The following is an 18,652-nucleotide window of genomic DNA, read 5'->3' as shown; positions in this document are numbered from 1 at the left end:
TTGGTAGACACAGGATCTTTTATCTGACTTTCGACCACAAAATGAACCTTCTCCAGACTCTAATATATGGTAGTCGAAATAGCCTGTCTTGCTTTGTTTTATATATATATATATATATATCTCAATAACTTTCTCAGAGTGACATTTGAGTTAGAAAAGTGACTGCTCAATCTCCATGCCATCAAAGAAAGGGAGTCGGCATTCGGGTGAAGAACTGGTCCCTGGTGTAGAAGATCTGGGGGTATATTTACTAAACTGCAGGTTTGAAAAAATAAAATAAAAATGGAGTTGTTGCCTACAGCAACCAATCAGATTCTAGCCATCATCTTGTAGAATGTACAAAATAAATAACTAGAATCTTATTGGTAACTATAGGCAACATCTCCACTTTTTCAAACCCGCAGTTTAGTAAATATACCCCATAGGCTGCATGGTAGAGGTTCTTAAACCATTCTTCAAGCAACTGCAAGCCAGGGAGGTCAAGTCCAATTGCCATTATCTCCACTGTCTTTTTGATCTTCCTCAGAATGTGAGCAATGATGGAAAAGGAGGGAACAGATGCTCTAACGGAATCATGTGGTTTCAAACGGTTATCTATTCAGAAAGCCCTGTTGCCTCTGTGATAGGAGTAAAACTGGGACACCTTGGCATTCTGACTTATTGCCATCAGATTTAAGTCAGGGAACCTGAACTTCTGGCCTAGCAGTTGAAAGACTTCTCTGTGCAAGGCACATTACCCTGGGTGAATTTGCGGTGGTAATCTTATTTACCATAGTGAAAATTCCGACAGACTTTCCTCCTACAAAAAAACAAACCAGAATTCTAAGGAAAAAGATACAAAAGGAGACTTGCCTGAACACCGAAGCTCCAGACCGCTGATGGAAGCGGCATACTTACAGCCAGTCATTCCGAACACACAGGAAAAACACTTAAGCTGCGGGGGAGCGTTATGCCAAGCTTTCTGAGAGCCAGCATAAGAACGGCCAAACGGAAGGAAATTGAACTGGAAGGGACAACCCTGGATACAGAGTCTTAGAAAACTGATGGGGCTGAAATGCAATAGGGATATGAAAATATGTATCCTGCAGATTTATTGAGGTTAAATAATCTCCTTTCCATATTTTATTGAGAATGGAGTTGACTGATTGTATTTGAAAATGTCTTGCTTGCACAGAACGCTTGAGATTTTGTCCAAAACTGTTCTGAAACCTCCTGATGACTTTTGAACTAGGAAAAAAAAAATTCAAATTAAAACCTGTGCCTTCATGATTTATGGCAACAGTAACAATAACTTTTGCTTTCAACAGGTTTTGAAGAAGGTCTTCTAAAACTTGTTGCTCTTGTTAGGAACTGCAGCGGCCGTGGGCACCACTGCGACTCGCTACCTCTGGGCTCCCAGACGTCTCCACGATGACTGGGACGTCACCACAGACCTCCTCGTCCTGGTTACCTAGGTTGCTCCTTGCCACTTCGCCCGGCCAGCTGTCAAACAGCTGGGCGCGCGCAGGGCTATTCAGGCTTGCCCTTCTAGGGCTGATTGGAGGGACACATTATTACAGCCGCCTGGCTGATTATTACTGCTGGGCACTCATTGGTTCCCAGTACTATTTAAGGCAGTGCGGACTGAGCCTCACTGCCGGTTATAGCGTTCTGTTCCAGTTTGCCATCTGCTTCTGTGCCGTGTTGGTGAAAAACTTTGGATTGCTTTTCTGTGTATGACCTCTGCCTGTACCCGGACCCTGAACCTTTGCCTGTGGCCCTGCTTGTACCCGACATCTCCGCTTGTGCTCTGTCAGGCCAGTCAGACATTATCTCTGTCCAGTCCGCAGACCTCTACTCCGTATATTACCTCCTGTTCCTGTGTGCCGCTGTATGACCATAAACATGTACTATACGGAGTGTAAGACCTGGGGCATCCGAGTACCTGTGAGCATAACCAGTCTCTACAGGAAAGGCGGCTATTATAGGTGAAGACCTCTTCCACTAGTTCTACAAGTTTATGAGGCACTGGTGGCCATAACAGCTCTAGGAGGGAAGATGACTTTCAGGACAAGACAAACTTGTTCTTTTGAGGCAGAATGAGAAATTCTATACTGCAGATCTTGCTGACTGTCAGGTGCCGTCCCTCATACATGTCGGGACGGCTGCCTTCTCATTGTTGTGCTCATGAGCCTGGTTGCCTAGCAACCAGACGCGGCTCTTCTGACGCTCGCACCAGCTCTACCACGTGAGAGTCTAGTTGCTAGGCAACGGGATGCTATTGTAAGCTCCTACAGCGTCTGATGACGCTGCACCACAGGCAGAGTGAAAAAAATCATGATTTTTTTTTTTTTAAATGATAAAGTAAACAAATAAACCCAGTAAAAATACAAAGTTCTTTTAAAATACTGTATCTTTAATATACTCCATTTCAATGAGTTGACCGCGTCACCAATCATGGCATGGCACAGCAAACTGCACTAAAAAAATACACAATAGAAAAATGTTCTTTACTTTCATCTTGGGCCTCATGGCCCAGAGTACATGTTTGGAAGTTTTTTTTTTTTTCATTCTGGCAACAAGCCCATCATTTTTGTACCACAGTTCATACATTGGGCTTTAACTCCTTTTACCAATTCAGTTTTTTTTCTTCAGTAGAATAAATCCATACAGGATCTTTCTTTCTGCCGGCCATGACTTTTGCAATCTGTAAGTGATTAGTTACTTTCAGCTGTTTTGCCTGTTCCCTGTGCCTCTTTGTATCACAATTCATAAATAAACTAGGTCAGCAAGCAATAGCCACATAAAGATATTTTATTAATAGATAGGGCTAATCAAAGATAAAAGGTCTATGGTCCATATCGCACAGTATGCCAGTTACCATTAAAAGCTTGTTAAATCCATGAATTTTTTAATGGTGATTTTAAAGCAATGATTTTTTAATTTTTTTTAAATCATGCGATTTAAATCATGATTAAAATCAAGTTGATTTAAATCGGCACACCCTGACCACAGGCACGAATCATAGTAGCACCCTCTCTTTTTATGGCTGCCTCTGGCACCAGTATGGTGCCAGAATATTAGATCCCCCAGCTCCAGCGTTCCTGTTGCATTCAGTATCACTAGAGCCTCTGTGTGAGCTCGGATGACCTTTGACTACTCTTCTGACTTTCTCTTGTTGGCTTACCCAGTATTTGATCTCTGCTTGCTGCTTGATCCTAGTGTACCTTCGCTGTCTGCCCGCTACAGACTTGGCCTACCTGATTACCTTCTATTCTGTTACCTCAGTGAGGTTCAGTTGGAGGACCGCGACTTGCACGACTCCCGCAGAACAACCCATACTCCCTTGCGGGGGTCTCTGGAGAAGACCGGAGGCACGTTAGACTACGCACCTCCCTCTAGAGCTGTGCCAACAGCAGCAGATATACTTCTGTATTAATCTTGTGACATTGACAACATCCTATATCCACTGTTCCTGAGTGATGAGTTTCTAAATCCGTTTGTGATTCTGCCTCCTACAGGAACAGACAGAGATTGGACTTGCAGAGAGTCATTGTGTTTTTTGCTGCACCACATCTTGCCAACTTAATTAGGTATTGGTAATTGTATAACAATCTCTCTTAATGGCTCAGGGCACTCACTAACTGCGAGTGATTGATTAGGGCATTACATTACAGCTGGATCCCCTTTAGTCCACACTGAAAGTGACTGCCTGTACCCCCAGATAAACTCTAGCTAGCACTAAGAGGTGTATTGCTACCTGGTGAACAATACTCAATTGTAATTAACCCTGGCTGAAAACATCACACCATTTACTATTCACATTTAATTATGCACACAGCACAGCCATCTCTGCATACACAGAAGCCCATGTTGCCTAATGCTGGTTCACAGATCAACCCAACTAGTGGGAAACAGATTTATAAAAAAAAAAAAAAGGCTGCGGCCAGTCATTTTTTGATACCCGTCGGTGTTAGTCAACCAATCCACAAATCGGAATTAATAGGAGTAAATATCTGCATCCAATATAGATAACATGCTAGTGATCACCATTTACAAGCTTTAATTTATTCCATTTTGTTTTAATCAGGGTAATTAAAATAGGGTCTTTGCCATACAAACTATCCTAGCTGAAGCATAACAAGCAATGGATAGTCTGCAAGATTATGACTGAAGTGCTTTCAGTATCAATAGATGGACAAAAAAAAAGTTAAAGGTTATAATGAAATAGAGTATAATATACATTTATCTTCACATATTTTCTCAAGTATTAAATATTCCAGGAGTGTAGGCAAATATTGTGTAAACCAAATACTAAATAGAAAGAGTGCCAGATATGTGGGGTGGTTCTTGGATAAATAAATCAATAGACTCACGATAAATATTAGAAAAAGGGAACATATACACTTCTAGTATCAACACAATCCCTGGATGTACCAACTGAACACATTACAAGATTACTATGGATCTCGGCATTTATTTTTATCCACTGTACTATATTCTTTGCACACTTCCTCACCATGAATTAATAAAATTTGCAATACTGTTTTTAAAAAAAAATCCAATAAAAGTAAATTTTTAATTAATTTTTGCATCTCAGAGTGCCTCATAATTTGGCAATGTCTCCTCATTTTGAATTACAAATAAGTATAAATATACTGCATGGCCAAAATTATGTGGATACCCAAACATCACGTCCATGTTGGCTTGTTGAAAAATCTCATTCTAAATCTATGGGTATTAATATGGAGTTAATCCTATCTTTGCTGCTATAACAGCCTCCATTCTTCTGAGAAGGCTTTCTACTAGATTTTTAACATAGCTGCGGGGACTTGCATCCATTCAGCCACAAGAGTATTTGATAGGTTGGGCAAAAATGCCTGGCTGTGTCAGCAACTCAATTCACCAAAAAGGTGTTTCGATGGGGTTGAGGTCAGTGCTCTGTGCAGGCCAGTCTAGTTCTTCCACACCAAACTTGGGAAGCCAATGCTTGATGGATGTCGCTTTGTGTGCCACCCATCAATTCTCTAGAATGTCACTGAATGCTGTAGCATTAAGGTTTCTCTTTACTGGAACTAATTGACCAAGGCCAAACCATGAACAGATTATTCCTCAGTCACCAAACTTTACAGTATGCAGTACGCGTTCAGGTAGGAAGTAGGGATGTGCACCGGCCACTTTTGGTGTCTCGTGTTTTGGCTTCGGATTTGTTTCGCAAAACACCTGACGAAAGGTTTTGGATTCGGATTTATTTTGAAAGAAACATAAAAAGGGTTCAAATCAAGTATTTTGGTTTATTTTCACTCTTACGCTATTATTAACCTCAATAACATTCAATAACAATCATTTCCACTAATTCCCAGTCTATTCTGAACACCTCACAATATTGTTTTTAGTCAAAAAACGTTTCACCGAGGTAGCTTTCTGGACTGCATAGTGCAGTGGTCCCGGTACCCAATTTGGTACCGGGGCCACAATACCTCCGCCTTCAAATGGTCTGAATTCCACTGCACAGCTGCCTGCTCCTACATCCTCTGCAGCATATAGAGGGTGTAGTTCGAGCATGTCAATACCTCTTGTTTTTGACGATGACAGGTCATTTTCATTAATTTATGATTTGGCAGCAACAGTCAACGTTGTTTAATATCTGATACGCCTCTATCTGGACTGCATAGTGGAGTGGCCCCGGTACCCAATTTGGTACCGGGGCCACAATACCTCCTCCAACTTTACTGTAATTTTTATAAATTATAAACACTACACTTGAGTTATAGCACATCAATAACTCTTGTTTTAGACGACCATGGTACAGAGCATTCATCATTGAGATCCCATCAAGTATGTGAAAGACAGACAGCGTCGAAGTGTTATTTGTTGACTTTGTTAACCAAAAAATTGTCCCTGTTGCAAATATTCGTGCAATGAAGAGTGACTTTTTCATTTAAAGGCTCAAGCTTTCAAGTGTAGTGTTTATAAGTTAAACACTACAGTAGTTCAAGCACGTCAATACCTCTTGTTTTTTATTATGACAGGGCATTTTACTTTTGGTTTAATTTGTTTTAATTTTGTTTTACTTTGTGCTCATGGCAAACGACTGTTGAATGGTCACATAATGGCAAAAAAAGAGTTGCAAGATGGAATTGTCCTTGGGCCCTCCCACCCACATGTTGTTGAAATAGGACATGCCCACTTTAACAGACCAATCATTTCAGCGACAGGGCCTACCAAACAACTTTGGCTGAAATGATTGGTTTGTTTGGGCCCCCACACCAAAAAAGCTATTCATCTCTCCCTGTACAAACTAAACAGGCTCTACTGAGGCAAGATGTCGTCCTCATCCTCAACCTCTGATTCCTCTCCCCCTACAGTGTGTACTTCCTCCTCCTCACACATTATCAATTCGTCCCCGCTGGACTCCACAACCACAGGTCCCTCTGTACTATCTGGAGGGCAGTGCTGTACTTCATTGAGGAATTGATTATTCATTTTTATGAACATCATTTTTTCAACGTTCTGAGGAAGCAACCTCCTTCGCCGCTCACTGACCAGGTTCCCCGCTGCACTAAAAACTCTTTCAGAGTACACACTGGAGGGGTGACAACTCAAGTAAAATAGAGCCAGTTTGTACAGGGGCTTTCAAACTGCCTTTTTTTCCTGCCAGTAATATAGCAGTACCACTGGACTTATACTGCTGAATCAGTGAACTTTGTAATATTGTAGGACCACTGGACTTATACTGCAGGATTGTTTTGGGATATTTTTTTTTTTTATATAATTTTTTTTATAACTTTTTTTGAATTTTTTTTATAATTTGGTAATAATGGGGAAATAACAATGCCCTTAGAAGGACAGAGCACAGGACACAGCACCACTGGACTGAGCAGAACACAGAGCACAGCACAGAACTGAACAGCACGAGATATAGTAGGTACAGAGGACCACCTAACACACCCTCCCTCTACCCTGATCAATGCCCGAGTGAAGATGGCGGTAACTAGCAGGGAATTTATAGGATCCGAGTATCGCAAGATCCGACAGCGGGATTATGACTCAGAGCCTCGGTTTCAGTTTTGCAATTGGCGGGAATACCCGGATCTGTCTCGGATCGGCAACGTTCGGGTAGGCTCGGATTTCAGAAATCTGAGTGCGCTCATCTCTAGTAGGAAGTGTTCTCCTAGCATCTGCCAAACCCAGATTTGTCTGTTCGACTGCCAGATCGTGAAGCAAGATTACTCTAGAGAACCCATTTCTACTGCTCCTGACTCCAATCGCAGTGTATTAACACCACTTCAATTTAAGTTTGCCATACCTAAAAGGATCTTCAAAAAAAAGTACACTTTGTACAAAGAATTGTGTAGTCACACAGATGGATTTATTTTGTATTTTATGTTGCATAACATACAACAGCCCAACATAATCTACAGCAAATGTATTTGCCATTATTGGTCATCATTCCTGATTTCAGGGGTGAATCCTGCTTATTTCATTATAGGATAGTTTATTCTTGCCATGTCGATTCCATTATAAATATACAAATACATTTCTATTTATGCACCTCTTAGAAAATTTGGTTTAAAATTGGCCATTAGAGTAATGGGAATTAAACCACACACTGAAAAAAAACTTATTTTTGAAACACTGCATTCTGAGCACGTATTTTTGTTGAAGTAAAGGAATGGGAGACTTGCATTTATTATCATGCCCCTTTATATATAACAGATCAGTATGTTTCCTGCAGGGGATTTAGCTTGATAAGAACAAAAACATTCTTAAGCTGGATACACACTACAGAAATTTCAGCCAACTTTTTATGGCGAGCGATTTTACATCGGTCCATGGACTGCATACACACTTTTATTATTATCCTTTATTTGTTAGGCGCCACAAGAGTTCCGCAGCACCGTACAGAGCACAAACAGTAGACTAAACAAGGTGAAACATTACACACAGTAAACAAAAAATACCAAAACTTCAGAGACTCCAGGCAGGCTAATGCAGTAAAGACGGAGCAGAAGAACAGGTATGGAGAACAAAGGGAAGAGGGCCCTGCTCCAATGAGCTTACATCCTAAGGGAGGGTAGACAGAACTCAGGCACACAGGGAGCAAGTTGAAGAAGTGGGGAGAGAACAGGGGGGCTGGGAGGAGAGAGGGGAAGAACAGGCGGAGGAGATGAGATGAGGGGGTTAGGTGGAAGGTTGGTAGGCTTTTAGGAACAGGTAAGTTTTGAGTGCCTTCTTGAAGAAGGACAGATTGGGAGAGAGACGGATGGAGCGAGGGAGGCCGTTCCAGTGAAGGGGGGCAGCATGGGAAAAGTCTTGGATTCTGGAGTGGGAAGAGGTGATCAGAGTGGAGGAGAGGCGAAGGTCATTGGCCACTAGCCTTGTTGAGGACGATAAAGGGAAGAGCGGACGTCCCTTTAGCGACTTTTTGCAGCCATGTTGTCGTGAGCAATGACTAATTTTGTACTCACTGTTGTAGATCGGTCGGAAGTTTATACACACTACACAACGGAAACAAAATATTAAACGGTACGACCAACCAAATGAGGCGACAATCGTCCATTTGGGCAGACTTTCGACCATCGTGTCACTACACACACACTGACCCGACTTTTGAACAAGCGGTCGTATGTCGGCTGATTGACGCGATTATTGGGCGAAAACAGTGTAGTGTGTACCCAGCTTTAGTAATTTAGGCCTGATTCATTAAGAAACTTAGGCAAGAGTGAGTAAGTTCTCTCTCAAGTTTTCTGAACAAAATAGTCAGTATTTAACTTATGTGCAAAATAAACTAATTTACACCCCTTACATCGCAACATGGTTTTGTCCAGAAAACTTGAGAAAGAAAAAAACTTACTCAAACTCTTGCCTAAGTTCCTTAATGAATTAAGCCGTTAGACACTGCTCTACTGCTGGACATTAAAATGCAACAATGCTAACCTTCAGTACCAATAACAGTGATCTATTTAGTAAATTCTTGATAATTATAAAAGTTTTTTTTAGGGTATGCCATTCCCTTTCAGCACCCAACAAAAGGATCACCTATTCTAGAAGGAAGGAGAGCAATAGTGTTGTACTATAGATCAAATATCACTTCCAGTGGATAATGGGATTACACTACAGTCAGCTTATCTCACAGATGCTGTCACTGGTACTTCAATGGTGACAAATACTTCCAGGACACTAACAGTTAATAAATATATGCCATGCTGGTCAGATCCTACCTATAGACTTCAGGGGTAGCCAAAACTATAATGTCAAACTAAATCCTCCCATTGCTGGAGACTATACTGCTATCTGAGAGTGGCATTTCTGGACATCATTGTGTTATAGCTTTTTCACTAAACAAAAAATTATTAAACCCTTCATTTATTTTTCAACAGGGAGAGGTTAAAGGATATGTAGATTCAATATGTATATTCCCACACGGAGACTGAACAGAAAGGAATATAGCTGAAACAGAGCTATAAAAAGGGATGATTGATCCTTACAAGGATTGTATGGTCATTCACACGTTATTTGAGGCATCACACTGCAAAAGCTGGATTGAGCCTAGACACAGTTTACAAGCATCTCCCTTCCCCCAAGCTATGTTCATTCAAGCACTGACATCCTCACCTCCTGGTGTGGTAATGAAACAGGGGAGGCATGACATAAGGTTGCTGACTGCAATGCTGAGGACAAGACCACAGCATTACATTTGCATACAGTGGGCACTATTTCCCAAGTCTCTCCTTAGTAGAGGGGAAGTAAAAAGAGTTTGAATTTTTCTTAAACTTATTCTAGACATTATATAAACAAACTACATAAAGAAAAAAAACAAAACTTTTTTCCACTTCTCTCTTCTAAACTCTTAGATCAAACCTTATTCTTGTTTGCTAAATAAAGACATCTGTAATGCAAAACAATGGTCATATTTATCCCTGCTTTCAGAACTAGAGCAAAGCAATCACACATTTCTAGACTTCCAAATTACAGCAAATGCCAGGTTTGCAACAGTCTGTAAAAAACAATATTGTGAGGGGGAGATTCAATTGGCCGAGCTTTTCTCAGGAACATCGCGGCTGCGTGTTTTTACTGTTCGTACGGTAAAAGAAAAAAAGAAAAAAAAAAATCAGGTGGGTATTTCACACAAACAAAAATCATGCGAGAATACACATTGCACATATTTCTAACTGAATCTCCCCCCAGGCAAGAAAGAGGGGGGGGCATCTGGTATTTTCAAGACTGTATTGCATGATAATTCATGTTTGAGACATTATAAACTAGCAAACCAGTTTGTTTGTTTTTTAAACATTCTAAAATTCTACTTTATTCTGTTAATAATTTCCCTTTAATCAATAAAAAAGATTGGCATACAGAAACCAAAAATATTGTTATTTTTTCTTGTTCCAGTAGAGAGAAAAGACAAATAGAGGTGATCTCATTCTGTACTTATCTGTTTTAGGCTGTCTTCATCTAAATAGATTTAGGCATTTATGTATATTAAATAAAGTAGCATTGTGAATCTTTAAATCTGCTAATAGTTAACAGACCTTGTATGTTTGGTTTTACCAATTTAATTTTATTACAAGTTGCAACAGATATCCATCAGCAAATGAGTTAGTCTACAGATAAATAAGAGCCTGTACTTTCCAGTATTTCATATTGTGGAAAAACGAGCTTGTCTGTCATTGCTACATAAGAGGCAGAGCTTATTTTACTTATTTGACAAAGCTTCACATTCCCTCCCTAGGTTTGGATTTCCAGGAAATTGCAAATGCAGCCTGTGAGTTCATGAGGAAATGACATTTAAAACAGTGCCTGCTAGTATTTCTGTGGAACTAAATCATAACAGCAGGGACGTAACTAGGGCTGTGCAACAGCCCAGGGCGCAATTTAGGAATATTTTAGGTTCATTTGGTTAAAATTGAAGGATAGGGGGGCGGCATTTGTCTTTCTCGCCCCAGCCGCTAGAATTCTAAGTTACGGCTCTGCATAACAGGAGCCCAACATGTACAACAGATCTCATTGAAATCTTCTGGAGATGAAAATGCCAACTTGGATCAATCTGCTTGTTTGGTGGATCACGTGGTACCCAATTAGCATGGAATGCTGATAACTCAACACAGATTATGGCCATCCTTCTGTCCATTCTGCTGCAGGGACAGATGAAACATTGAACAGGATATACCATAACATGTATGCATTCATCCATGTGTCCAGTAGTATAAATATCCTTAGATAATTATAATGATAAACTTTTTTTTTTTATCTTGATAAGTTTCAATGTTATGGCGCGGTAAAGTTTTTAAATAAAATACACGTATATGGCAAAGCATGTCACCGATATACAGTATAACAAGGTGTATGACACTTTTTGCAACCTTCATCAATTTATATAGCGCCAGAAAATTCTACAGCGCTTTACAATTGGGAACAAACATTAATAAAACAATACTGGGTAATACATACAGACAAAAGCGGTAAGAGGGCCCAACTCACAAGCTTACAATCTATGGGACAATGGGAGTTTGATACACAAGGGTAGGTGCAACATCGTAATGCACATTGGTCCAGCTAGAATGCAAAGATAAAAAGAGCAGCTGTGTGATCAATCCCAATTGTAAAGCGCTACAGAATGTGCTGGAGCTATATAAATAAATGTTGATGATGAATGTTGGTCAGAGGGTTGTTGTCTTGTGTTAGCTGTATAGAGGGTGGTAAGAGGGTAACCTAGGGAAATTAAGAGGCTGGTAGAGAAATATTATAGGCTTGTCTGAAGAGGTGGGTGTTCAAAGAATGCTTGAAGATTTGAAGACTAGAGGAAAGTCTTATTGTGCAAGGGAGGGAATTCCACAAAGTCCTGTAACAGAGAATGGGAGGATGAGTGGAAGAGACGCTGATCTTGTGCAGAACGGAGGTGTCAAGTTGGGAGATATTTTGAGACAAGTGAGGAGATTTATGTTGGTGCAGTTTTGTTAGTTGAAGAATTTTATATTGGATTCATGAAAAACAGGCAACCAACGTAGAGACTAACAGAGTGGGTCAGCAGAGGAAGAAAGGTTTGTAAGGAATATCAATTTAGCCGCTGCGTGCAAAATTGATTGTAGGGGTTTGAGTCTGTTTTTGGGAAGACCAGTAAGGAGGGAATCGCAATAGTCGATGCTGGAGATGACAAGTGAATGAATTAAGGTTTTTACAGTGTCTTGTGTGAGATATTTGTGAATTCTGGAAATGTTCTTTAGATGTATGTAACATTATTAAGATGTAGAGTCAATGTGGGAAACAAAGGATAGTTGCGAGTCAAGGATTACACCTAGGCAGCAAGCTTGACATTTTTATTTCTGCTGATAACAGGACTATAAATCCATACAGGAAGCTTCTATTTTTTAGGGTAGGAATATTATTAATTCTGTTTATGAAATATTGAGTTTGAGTTGGCAAGAAGACATCCAAGATGAAATGACTGAAAGACAGTCAGTAATGCGAGATAGTTGGTGAGTGATGAGGAGAGGATAGATAGATTTATGCATCATCCGCATAGAGATGATACTGAAATCCAAAGGAGCTTATTAGTTTTCCAATAGAAGTAGTGTAGATAGAGAATAGCAGAGGACCTAGGACTGAGCCTTTTGGTACTCCAACTAAAAGAAAGTGGAGCAGAGGGGAATCCAGAGAAATAAACACTGAAAGAGCAATTGGGTAGGATGAGAACCAGGATAGGACCGTGCCTTCAAGACCTAGCGATTGTAGCGTTGACAAATGCCAACGTAGAACAATTCAACCACAGCAGAGTCATTCCAGATATTAATTAATTAGATAATAATTAACTCTATAAACCAAGTATTCATCATCCCTGCTGAAAATCTCTTCTTTGTATCAATTATCATAAATGCAAGTAACATATTGCAGGATAAAGGTTTCCATGCACATTTTAAATATTAATTTACAGTTGAAATACAATCAATGAATTTTCAACTTTTAGAATACTTGATTTCTTCTTGAAAAGAAGCACAATAAAATTTGTAAACATGTTTTGTCAGTCTAGATCAGGTGTCGGCAACCCCCAGCACGCGTGCCAAACGTGGCACACCAACCAATTCTGTCTGGCACACTGGAGCTCGCAGCTGCCTCTCTAAAGTAGCCAATGACGGCCGAGACTGAGCTTTTGTGCATGCACAGCAGCTCCATTTCGGCCATCAGCGGCTGCTTTAGTGAAGCAGCTCCCAGGTTTCATTATGGAGTGGAGGAGACAAGTATGCGGAATACTATAAATTGGGGGCACAACGTTTGTCAGTCCAATTACTATTAATATTATGATGTTAGCACCATAAAGACATAATTAAATGTAATACATACATATAAGCGACTGGCGCAACTGAGTTTTACTAGATTTTAGCCAGTACACGGATAGAAAAAGGTTGCCAATCCCTGGTTTAGATAGTAATTTGATTACACAGATTTTCATGAGTTTTAAACTCCTGTAATATACACTAGAGCAGTGGTTCCCAAACTTTCTCAGTTTGAGGTACCCTTAGGGTCACCATAATCTTTCCAAGGCACCCCTAAGCCAAAATAATTATCGGGTAGTCCCGTTTTTTAAGTAGTTGGGTCAGAATGACGTAAGATGTATTTAGGCCCCTTCACCATTACATTGTGCCCCTTCATCATATCACTGCGCCCCTTCACCATATTACTCTGCCCGCCTCTTCGCCATCTCACAATGTCCCTCTTCTTCAGCGTCTCCCTCTCTGTGCCCCCTTCACTCTCCCTCTCTGTGCCCCCTTCACTCTCCTTTACTTACCTTCTTTCCTGACGTCCTCTCTGCTGCTGCTCCTCACTGAGGCTGACGGACGTGATGAGGTCACGCCCGGCAGTCAGTGAGGAGGAGGATACGGCGCTGGATGATTGGTAAGTGGTTTTTTTTTGTTGTTGTTTTTTTCCCTTCTTTCTATTGCTAGGGCGATCGCGGCACCCCTGTGACAGCGCCGCGGCACCCCAGGGAGCCGCGGCGCACACTTTGGGAACCACCGCACTAGAGCATAATACAATGACAATAGCAGATAACACATGCTGCCTGAGCTGGTTATTCATCCCCATATATAATGAGCTTAGATGACATCACGTTTCCATAAGAGAAGGTAAAAAAGAGACAAGTAAAAACGAACGAATGTCTGGCCACAGACTGTGATCCAGTCACTCAACACAAGAACCAAGGGACAGGATCACCATTCTACTGACTGCATTTACCCTCACACACAATAATTATACTGTCAATCTTGCCAAGATCATTGTCGGGCATTACAATGATATAGGGGCCACATACAAATCTTCATGCATGGCCAGAATATGGACCATTTTACAATAATTGGAGTTTGCAAAAATTAAATGCTGAATTGTTGGTGACACTGATGCCTCATATTAAAACCATTTACAGGCTGCTCAAACAATTGGTGGGGGGGTCAGCACTCGTTTCCGAGTATTAGCTGTAGAATTAGCTCACTTATCTAAGAAAATAGGTGGTGCGATCAAATGAACCATAACTGGTTTCATGATCCAAGGACAATTCCATCTTGCACCACTTTTCTTTTCTGCCAATGTGTCCTAGATGTGGTAGGAGCTGCCATGTGTCATTGCTCTGTCGCTTAGCATCCAGCCAGGTCGCTGCAGTATTTGTCCGAAAGTGTATGAAAATAATAATGTGACCTGTGAGGTGGTCAAAATTGACTGCAAATGACTTTGAATTAGGGTTAGTGAGGTTAATAATAATGTAGGATAAAAAAAAAAGAGCAAAGTTATGTGATTTTAGCATATTTTAGCTATTTAAAAAAAAAAAAAAAAAAATATAAAGATCCAAAACGGAAACACAAAGCTAATCCAGATCCAAAACCAGAACAAAAACCACTTCACGCGGGTCAGTGAGCATCTCCAATTTAAACAGCTTTTCTGAGCCATGTCACACTATTTCTAGGAACTAATTCACAAACACATATTTGCAGATTTCTATGCCTAAAAATGAGCTTGCACATGACACTTAGGACTTGAGTTTTTCCTTAATTTTGACTGTTTGAAAATATATACAGTAGGTAATGTCCACCTCCAATTGAAATGTGTCTTTGGGGGAAACATGAAAATAAAATCTTATATTTACAAAACTGTTAGTCTTTATCTTACAAAAAATTACCTTTAATATTTATGAAAATTCTGGTAAACTTTAAAATCCAATGTATGCGGAGAAATATCATTATAGAGACACTGAAGACAGATTGTAGAAATCTTTATATTTATTTAATAATAAACAATGTACTTTAGTTTTCACTACAACAACATCCCTGTCCTTGTAAGTTGGGCTTTTTTTGGGCTTCCTAGTATTGGTTTGGGCTTGTTTTTCATTTCAGAGTTGCCAACCCTGATTGGGTCCCAGCCAGTGCAGAGGAACATTGGTTAGTTCCAATGTTCGGAGCAGTGTGTAAATACAACTCTTGGTCATAGCTGCCGAGTTTGCCGGAATGGCAAAGTCACGAGACTCCCAAAATAGCAAGTTAATTCCTGGACTCCCAAGAGAGCCTGAAGCCAGGCAGACAGAAGCAGCAAGTTTAACAGGTCAGGTGACATTATTCAGGATACCACTCTCTGGCCACCACAGAGAAGGATAAGTAATAGCTTAATTTATGTGCTGGAGAGCTATGGCTATTTTCTTGTATTTCCTGCTCAGTAGATATGTCACTGTTTTAATGTGTTCTATTCTATATATTGGACAATTTGGGAGATAAATTTAGAAGAGACAATACAAGAATATATATGTCCCATAAATATTTTTTCTGCATTAACTTTTTATCTGTACATTATTTATTTAGTTTGTCTGGTGTTTGTATTTTGTTTTTCATGTAATGTGCTCAGTGGTGGAACTACCATTTGTGCGGCTGGTGCCATGCACCGGGGCCTATGGATATAATAGGACCCGCTGCAGCGGTTGCCTCCTCCCCACACTGGGGCCCACAGCGCGCTAGTTCCATCCTCTAAATGTGTTATTGATCATTGCATTTTGTATCTGTCATGTATGACACTGCAGACCTTTTGTGGCACCTTACAAACACCATAAGTAAGTTTTTGTTGTTCTTTTATATTTATTTAAAATAATTTATTATAAGTTCAAATCTACTTGTCAAAGCTTGATAGAGATTTTTGATAATCAAATAATTTAGGGTATATTTATAAAGCCCGATCAATACAATAAAACACTTACTGTAGCGGTACAGCTTTTTTTTTTTGCTTTGCTGTATTTATTCACCCCATTATCACCAGCAATTGGGCTCCAAAACCTTATTACTTAACAATCAGTGTGACAATAATTTCACTGCTCGGTTACCGCCTGCTTTGTTATAACTTTTACAGTAAAGTAAAAATAATCTTCCCATTAGACCTACTGCACTACACAGTTTCTGGCAGTGTGTCGCTCATACAGAAACCTCCTCTGGCAGCATGCAGTGCACAGTAATCTAGGTTCCACCTGCTGGACACGCCCCTGGGTATTGCTTCACCCATGGGTGAAGCAGGAAATGTCCCTTTGGTACAGTGCCCAAGTGTTACTTGCATTAGCATCATCAGCTATTTATATAGCGCTACTAATTCTGCAGCGCTGTACAGAGAACTCACTCACATCAGTCCCTGCCCCATTGGAGCTTACAGTCTAAATTCCCCAACACACACACACACACACACACACACTAGGGTCAATTTCTTAGCAGCCAATTAACCTACCAGTATGTTTTTGGAGTGTGGGAGGAAACCGGAGCGCCCGGAGGAAACCCACGCAATCACGGGGAGAACATACAAACTCCACACAGATAAGGCCATGGTCGGGAATTGAACTCATGACCCCAGTGCTGTAAGGCAGAAGTGCTAATCATTTAGCCACCGTGCTGCCCAACTCAAAATATTTATCAAAAGTAGAAAAGGATGCACATTATGAGGCTCATTAACACCCTGCTGTGTGATCAGGATGAGGTGTCCACACACAATTGAAGGACGTCTCATCTGAATTGCTTCATACAAGGACAGCATAACTGACAGAAATTCCTATGTACGTAATAAATGTGATAAATATACCTTTTCAAATATGTAAATCTGAAGTACAAAGTGGTCTTCCTGAATAGTGCTTACATAAAGAAATGTGTGCTACAAATCCTAAATATTGGCCCTTAATAACATGATATACCATATGAAGGTATCATTCACATACAGCACTCCAGAGCCAAGATTAATAGTTTTTAGTGGGATGAAATAAAGCACAGGTACATACCAACAAAAGCAGATTGTCCAAAAATAATTATACATACAAAGACACACAGCCCATCACTGGTCTAGGACTACTTGGAAATAACAGATGCAGGGGATAGACTATCAAAACTTTAAGGATTTCAACATCATCGAGATACCAACAATCACCTCTTAGTAAAATAAAATATAACTTACCGTAACTTTAACAACAGAAACGTTTCTTCTATACAAACAAAAAAACACCCTGATCTTGCCAAAAAACACCAAAACATATACACAGAGGCACTCCAACAGGAGGGGGAGTGCTGTATTAATGTAATAGATAAACACATCTGACGTCTTAACAAAGCTGTACCACCCTATAACCTCGTACTACAGGCTAGTGTCTATGTAAAACACAGACTGAACTCAATATTACAGAAAGCTAAATACTCAGGTACTCGCCTCTTCCTGCAGACTACGAAGTTTATCCTCCGCTTGCTTTAGTATGCTCAGCTTCACCACTGTACAAACAGTGATGGGTAGTTGCTGGATGATCAGTTAAAAATGAACTAAACTACAAAGTGAACAAACGCATTTAGTTCCCAGCTCTGGCAAAGGGAAGTTCATTGGGAAATAAAAACTAATGGGAGGAGTAAGAGATAAAGCACTAGGAGGAGTTGGAGATGAAGCACAGCAGCTTCAGCAGGCTCACTGATGTCTCAATCACAAATGGCGTTTTAGTTCCTAATGCTGTAAAAGGAAAGCAAAAAACAGAACACAGTCTATTAAATGCAAATATAATAAAATAAACATCTGAAATTGCACTGACTAGCCAAGGCCTACGTGTGAGTGTGTGTTCATGTTACTCACCTTTCTGTGATATAATCCCTGTTCTATTACAACATCTCTCCCTGCTGTAGTTTAAATACAGCACTTAATCACCTTGACACCAGCGTCACCCGGAGGAGGAGCAGCAGCAGCACTTACTGATGGCAACAAACGGAAGACAGAAGGTTAGAAAGAGTGGCCGGTTTCTGGGAATCTGTTAGTTAATTACAGCAGCCTGGAGATAAAGGGGAAATAAGTCCAGGAATTCGAAACATGAGAGCAGAGGGGCCCTCTTAGTGTGCAGTTGGGGGAGGTGTGTTAGGAGTGAGCTGATATTAAAGTCTCCAGAAATAAATAGTACATTATGATTTGAATCTCATTTTGTTTAGTTCTGCATTACTTTGTTTTTCAGGTGACTGTACCTTTGTCACCAACAGTTTTACATTTTCGTGCTATGTTGGTTTTGCTGTGAATAGCCTTTTAATATCTTAGGGGTCTACTTACCCAGGAAAGAGTTGGCATATTTTAGCCCGGGGGCAAGACATGACTTGGCAGCCTATTAGGAACATTTTAAAGAAACAAAAATGCAGGTGGCCCACTA

At 40.3% G+C, this 18,652-nt stretch overlaps 1 protein-coding gene across 4 annotated transcripts in view; it reads right to left on the bottom strand.

Annotated features, from left to right (window-relative positions):
* LOC142143777 (phospholipid scramblase 1-like) overlaps window positions 1-18,200 on the bottom strand; it is a 35,321-nt gene extending 17,121 nt beyond the window's left edge. The window contains exons 1-2 of one of the 4 annotated variants that reach the window (XM_075201917.1): window positions 17,686-17,781; window positions 13,766-13,829 (exon numbers count right to left, since the gene is read on the bottom strand). The gene's annotated coding sequence lies outside the window, so the exon portion shown is untranslated. Of the gene's footprint in view, window positions 1-13,765; window positions 13,830-17,436; window positions 17,532-17,685; window positions 17,782-18,093 lie in introns of those variants that run through there. The other 3 variants (XM_075201915.1, XM_075201914.1, XM_075201916.1) reach the window with 3 other exon arrangements.
* Between the last annotated feature and the right edge of the window lie 452 nt (window positions 18,201-18,652).

This window comes from Mixophyes fleayi, chromosome 3, assembly GCF_038048845.1.
Source record: "Mixophyes fleayi isolate aMixFle1 chromosome 3, aMixFle1.hap1, whole genome shotgun sequence".
NCBI classification, from domain to species: Eukaryota; Metazoa; Chordata; class Amphibia; order Anura; family Limnodynastidae; genus Mixophyes; species Mixophyes fleayi.
Note: the sequence above shows the minus strand (reverse complement) of the source record. Positions and strands in the feature narration are given on the sequence as shown.